We start from the raw sequence: 6866 nt of genomic DNA, 5'->3' as shown, positions 1-6866 counted from the left end.
ACGTTAACTTTCTGCATTATGGATGGGAATATCGTTCCGAAGAGCTTAGTACTCTGCCTCCAGAAAACTGTATAATGTCCTTTGTAAGTCTGTAATTACGTTATGTTTTTATTGGATACATCCGCTATTAGAATTGCCAAGAGGATGGCTCCAACTTCCACATATTTGTTCATGTATGTTGGAAGGGCGCGCAATCACAAAGATTGGCAGAGTAGTCAACTAAGACAACTGGGACTTTGTGCTTTCGTTCAAGTCGGTGTATACTGTGGTCTCATGATATTTTCCCGAATGAACTTTCCCCGAATGAACTTGAGCCTGCCATACCGCCCCTTCTTGTGTAGAATTGTATGCATATTTTTGGTAGAAGGGAGTTTTTATGCGGCGTCGCTGGATCGGTGCTATGTCTATCATGGCGTGCAGTGATTTTGTTTCAAAGGGCTGGAAGTGCCTGCCTTTTCTTTTCTGTTTAGGGATGCCCCTTTTTTTTCAAACGAAGTTTGATGGCCCGTTCCGATTTTGTTTTACATCCGCTTTCTTGGTGCTAGGAGTGCATTGTTTCTCCGATTTCTTGGAATGCGTTAGGAAGACACAAGTTGAGGACCTATTCATCGTCATTATCACCAAAATCCTACTTAGGACGACTGCGGCCTGAAGGCCTCTTCCAATTGACCTTCACCCGCTGTTGTCCTGCGTTTCCCGAGTCTTTGCTCCGAATACAGTTATTTTATTCCTCCATCAAGTAAATGGCCGTCCCCTACACTTAGACCCGTCTATGCATGTTCGTCGCATGGTCAGAATTGCGGGGTCGAGAACTGCTTATACGCTGTCCTAATGATGGTGTTTCTTTCACTTTCTTTGGTGCGGGTAAATTTGCGGTACGGCAGGCTCTGCAATATTCTGGTCATCATCAGTGGTTGCGTGAGACTTATCGTTTTCTTTTTTTCTTGCTCTTTTTTTGGTTGGATGTTCTGCTTGTGGGCCATAATTGGTTAAAGATTTTGTTTTTGGCGATTCTTAGTTGGGAACTACCCACTTGTCTAGCACCCCACCGACCAATAGTTCTTACATGGCTGTTCTCTGGGATGATATTCGTACCTATTTTCAGGGTGATTTTAACGTGGCCGCGTGGCGCCATGTGTCGTTTACCAAACCGAGCTCTCACTGGAGACATAACCGTGGGAATATTGAACAGTAGTTTGAAAACTTATGCAATTAGACGATATGTAGACGGCTTTATTTTAGCTATTTTTGGCTTATAATTTATGGCTTCCCTGATTTATCAGAGACCGGCCTTAATCCTTTGTCCCCTGTTGTAGTTAGGTCATCCACTGTTGGTGCCGGCATAAGTCTCGGTGGAAAACACAACGCAATGGCTCAGTGGATAAGGTGTTGCGCTGCTGAGCCCAAGGCCGCTGGTTCGATTCCCGACCTCGGTGGCCATTTCTCTGATGTAAGCAGAAAACAAAAATGCCAGTGTGTCGAGATATCGGCGCACGTTAAAGATCCTCAAGTGGTCAAAATTCTTCCGCAGGCTTCCACTACGACTTGTCTCGTAGCCCACTAGTAGCCCCGGGGCATGAATTACCCGAAATTTATATTTCTGGTCTTCTGGTGGAAACCCGCTTTGGTGTGATGACGTAAGTTGCGGGCACACAAGTGACCAGACAGGCACTTACCCACGGCTACGCCAGCCATTTCATCATAATGCTTAGTATATATAATGAGATTATTCCTTGCACAAGATAGGTTGCCAGTGAGCTTCTGTCCTGTCGTTTTAAGTGTGGAGCACACTAGGGCCCCGGCCTTTCTTTGTAGCTCGTACGGGGTCACGGTGTCACGCACCCAGACAAAGGCTCCGAAAAGAAAACCGCTTCCCCTGGTCGAGATCGAACCTTCCCGGTTACTCAAGTTACAAAGCTAATGTATATCATTTGCACCTCAGAAACGGGAATAGCACCTGTTGTTTTCTTAAAAGGGTACTAAGGGTTCAGAAGAGCTCAAATAATACAGACTATTCATCCATCTAACAAAGCTCATTGCTATAATATTGCGCAGTAATCAGTGCTTTCGATCTTCCGGTTTGCTCATTACGGTACGTCGAGTCACTGCTGTGGCTGCTAATATTTGGTTGCTACCTCAAATGTGTCACAGAGCCCTTGCCACATCACATTAAGGTTCAGTATGCGGATAATTTGAAATACGCTCCATGAAGCAATTACTCTTTAGTAATGGTTGCAAAATTCCCATCGACCGAAATTGCAGCAAGATGTGGACTGCTGAACCTTTCCATTTTAACAAAGCTGTATGTCATCTTCATGGTCACAGTAAAGTTCGAAGCTTCTTTGTGCTAGTTTCCTGAAGAAAAAAAAACACTGTATTCCTCAGCTTGCATTACAACTTCCTTTTTTTCTTTTCTCTTCTGTTCTTTCTTTTTGCAGGATGCGCACGAGAGCCTACTTTCTCTCTCCTCGAGAGCGAGGCACTGCTATTGGCCATGCAGAACTGGCGTCTCAAGCTTGTGTGAAAATTGACAAGCCTGTTCATGTTGAATCAGGAGTACTTGGAAATAAATTTAATTACACCCTTGTTGGTTCGATCGTTCATTCCTTCACCGGAGTGCCCCCACTAGTTGCTAGTGTCTGGTTACGGCCTATATGAGAGAATACAGCCAATTGTCCATGAACAGTCCATGCCTGTGCAGTCCATGTCTGAAAAACAACAGAAACACTGATTATTACATACAAAAGTGTCCGTTACTTTTACAGAAAATAAATATTCTTGAATAGCTCCACTCGACTACTGTTAACTCAACCCTTGAACACTTAAAAGACTGCAAGCTCCGGTCGAATAAACCAAGTTAATGCAAATTTTTATTATTTGCTGGAAATATTCCACTTGCTTTTCTCCACTGAATCGTGCATAAGTTCCTCGGCAAAGACACCAGTTTTTCAACGCTGTTACGGAACCAGACTACAATATGATACCAAAAATAGAGTCAATTTAGCAGCTTGCTGCGAAGCGCCCTAAGAAAAGCGGTTGCTCGACTTGCTCAGTTAAGTCTCGCAGGATGGTCGCGGGTTCGATTCCCGGCCGCGGCAGCCGCTTTTTTGATGGAGGCGAAAAGCAAAAACGCCCGTGTGTACGAAATTTCGGCGAACGTTAAAGATCCCCAGGTGTTCAAAATTAATCCGGAGCCCACCACCACGGCGCGCCTCATCGCCTGCGCTGCGTCGGCGCGTTACAACCCTACAATCAATCAAATCTCGCAGGATGTTTACTTTTAGCTCTGTTGGGCAACGTGCATAGGTCAGAAAGTGGCTTACCTGCTAGGTAGCGGTGAGATTACTGATAATGTGAGATTAAGCATACAAACTTAAAATACAAATGTTATATGTGTGGTTGAATTATGCGACACGTAGCAGTAATGAAAGAACTACACTTAGATAAAACACGATACTAAAACTGACTCCATTTACATAATAGTGCAACACCATTGTAAATTAACATATTCGTTTCAAATTATTCAGTGACCATCATGCGATAATGGTGATTACCATACCAGTATCAAACCAGTATCATACCAGTGCGTAAACAAATCGGGCGGAATATCGTAACTACACTCAGTGACACAAAATGTGCCAAACTTACTGAAATCATTGCTAATGCAATGTAACATGGCAGGCTGTTTAAATTCTAAGCCGCTTGTCGTTCATTTCGCCACCGGTGATGAATTACCGACACTCCTTTTTGTCGCTAGTACAGAAATTGGCTAGCTGAACGTAAATACCTCGAATATACGGCGTTTCCGTTTTTCGCCACAATCCGAAATACAGCTTCCACGAGGGCGACGGAGCCCACTACATAACTGACGCAGTTCGACAGCACACAATACAGCGCACAATCTAAAAATCTGCCAAGACGTAAGCGCTCACGCGTAGCGCATTTTTAAAGCGAAGCCTTCTACCTATACCCCCAAGGGCTCTTTTGCGATTGTTGGTGTCAAGAGAAAACTCGCGAACAAATAAAAGAAGTAACTGGCACCGCCAGGAACGAATAGAGAAACTGGAACGAATAGAGAACGAACCTGGAACGAATAGAGAAACTGAGCAAAAGCCCGCTGTCTTACCGATTGAGCTACAAGCCCATGAGGAGACGATGGAGACAGACGGTGTACTTGCCGAGCACACCTGCGGGTTTACCCCCTGCATATTCCGGAAAGCCATGTGATACCGTCACGCGACCTCTCGCGCAGCCGTGCGCGCCGCCCACGACATGTGTTGCGGCCGTATGCGCGCCTTGAGCATACGCTAGGGGTTAGTAAAAGTTAGGGAATCTCACACGAACGCATGGATCTCGTTGCTGACGGAAGCGACAAGATCGGTGGCAGAGACGGGGGGAAAGAGAGGTCATCTGACACCGAATTAGAGCTTCCTTAAATTTTATTTAAAAAGTTTCCACTCATGTGTCTCACCAATACAACTCAACAACCCACAATTCATGGATAATGCAGTGATTTAACCTTTGAAATGATAAGGGGTTAGGTTTCTGGTTTTACCCTTTGTAAACCACGAGAGTAAATTCAAGTGACGTCGCATGGGTAATCGTTGTGGGTGTCGTTTAGAGCTTCGTTTTCCAACCACCTTCACAGGGTGGATTGGCGCGAATTTTTCTCGACCGCGCTTTCGTCTACAATCTAGCGTTATGCGAGTACTCCGTTTCTTAGCGCACATCGCACCTTCAAAACGAGCTTAAAGGCAACAAACAAAACACCAAAAGTGTTCTTATTGCCCTGTTTCTTCCGACTAATATATTTTTTTCTGCAGTTTGCGCTCACACCAGATCATTATTGATGAGGTGAAGCTCTATCACAGTCCGAACAGTGGTAATTAAAACTACGCAACTTACCTGTTGTAGTGGATGAGAGCCGCCGCAAGGTGCTTGCCCTTCTCTGACAGCTCTGGTGCGCACGAGCACTGCTCTTACACAATTTTTGGCTCGATAAAAAGGCAGATTATCTTGAGCGAAACGCACGGTGGTTCCTCAGTCACACCCGACGTTTGCATGCACATAGCGACGATCTCAGCTGTTTTCATCGCTCAGGTCTTTGACGGGCCCGATCAAGATAAGAACACCTGCTGATATCATGTGCTCTTCCTCTCGAAAAGAAAGAGAATAAACGCTGCAGTAAGAATCTTAGTGCGGCCAGCAAGTGAAACCACGACGGCGGGCCTGTTTTGCGACGCCATTTTGTTTGTTCGACTGATGTTGTCAGACTGCGTCGCAAAACCTGGAGTTGCGAATATAGTAAAAATCCTTACTCGTCAGCGGCGGGATGTGTATCTGCCACCCTCGTAAGGGTACAGCTTACAACCCAGCAAGTACTGTATACTCTCGATAAACGAAACTTTAAGGGACCGAAAAAATAGTTCCACTTAACTGGTGTTCCGTTTACTGGGAGAGATGTTCAAAAATGCAAATGTATGTGCCTACACTCTCTTAATACCACTTCGCTTAACTCTAAGCACTAGAAGGTGACTGTAGCTGATAGTTTTTCAGAAAGCAAGAAAACTACAAGAGGTTGAGGCACGGCATTCACAACGTTTATTTGGTAACAAATTGTCACTGTGCACGATAAAATGCACCATTTCTTTTTTACTTTCAGTCCTTGCAACTGCATGTCCAGGATCGTAATCGCCTGCCTCTTTTTTTGCCGGTGTCTTTCCCGTCGAAGTACTCGTACATTACAGGTTGCCGTTCACGCGTTCACGGGTGGCGGGGTACATGCGCAGCCTGGCTTTCGTCCGTGGTCGACCGTTGGGGTTGGTGCGATACCCAGACAGAAAGGGGCCTACGATGTTGGAGGGAAACGTTCGGCCCCATGTTTGTGCGCCACAATAAAACTCCAGTCCTTCCAAGCTTCCTTCAGCTAACTAGCTTGGAGGTATGCTCAATCGCAAATTACAAAGAAGCGCGCATTATTTTGTGTGCTCTTTGGACCGCGCCCAGCTTCGCTGTACACCCTTGTTCAGACTGGAAGGACGCTGAATTTTTTTTGGCACACTCTGAGCTAAAAAAGCACAAAATGAGACCTACTGCCGCCTTTGGGCCTCGCGAAGTACATTTAGTCCCCTAAAGACCAAACGCGCCAAGGTGAAGGCCGCGTGTAAAATGAGGGAACCAAATGTCGGACCCTGGACGTGAAGGGCACCAACGGAAAGGCTAACAGCAGCCTTTGCTCCCGCAACGTTTCTGTTGCTCCCCCTCGCGGTGGCCCTCCGAATTGTATCCGCAGGCGCCTCAGGTATACGTCTTCCAGTTGGCATGTCTGTTCATCGCTGTTGGCGCTATCCAGTGATGTCGTCTGAAACTAAACGACGTCACTTTTCCCAGTGCACTGGGAATTGCGCAACACTGCGTTGGGGCCTAATGCCCGTTAATAAATGTTTTGTCAATTAAAGGCAACAACGGCACTTCCCGACGTTCCACGGGAGGGGGAATTCGCCAATGCCTAAGACATCCATATACGGTCGGCTAAATCTTTAACTGGCGAGTGCGAGTGGCGACTTTTCATGCGTCAGCGCCCTTGGGAAGGCAAGTTGCAAACAGGTCGAGATTAAATGCTTGCTCAGAAGCCGCGCTCAGCTGGGCCCGTCGCCTTCTAGGCTGTTCCTTATGGTCCTCATAAGACAGGAAAATCGCAACTCGCGCACCCTAGTTAAATATTTGGCCGACTGTAGACTCAATTCTATGCGCACTATTGTTTCAGTTGTGGGTAATTTCTTGCTAAATTTCACTACTTCCAGTCGCTACCGAAAGTTTGCTTACAATATTCCTCAGGTAAATGGACGCGACAAAGTTAGGGAACC

Source organism: Haemaphysalis longicornis, unplaced genomic scaffold (assembly GCF_048455015.1).
Source record: "Haemaphysalis longicornis isolate Haplotype H1 unplaced genomic scaffold, Haemaphysalis longicornis Haplotype H1 scaffold_7, whole genome shotgun sequence".
In the NCBI taxonomy this organism is placed as follows: Eukaryota; Metazoa; Arthropoda; class Arachnida; order Ixodida; family Ixodidae; genus Haemaphysalis; species Haemaphysalis longicornis.
The sequence above is the reverse complement of the archived record's forward strand: the minus strand, read 5'-3'. Positions refer to the sequence as shown.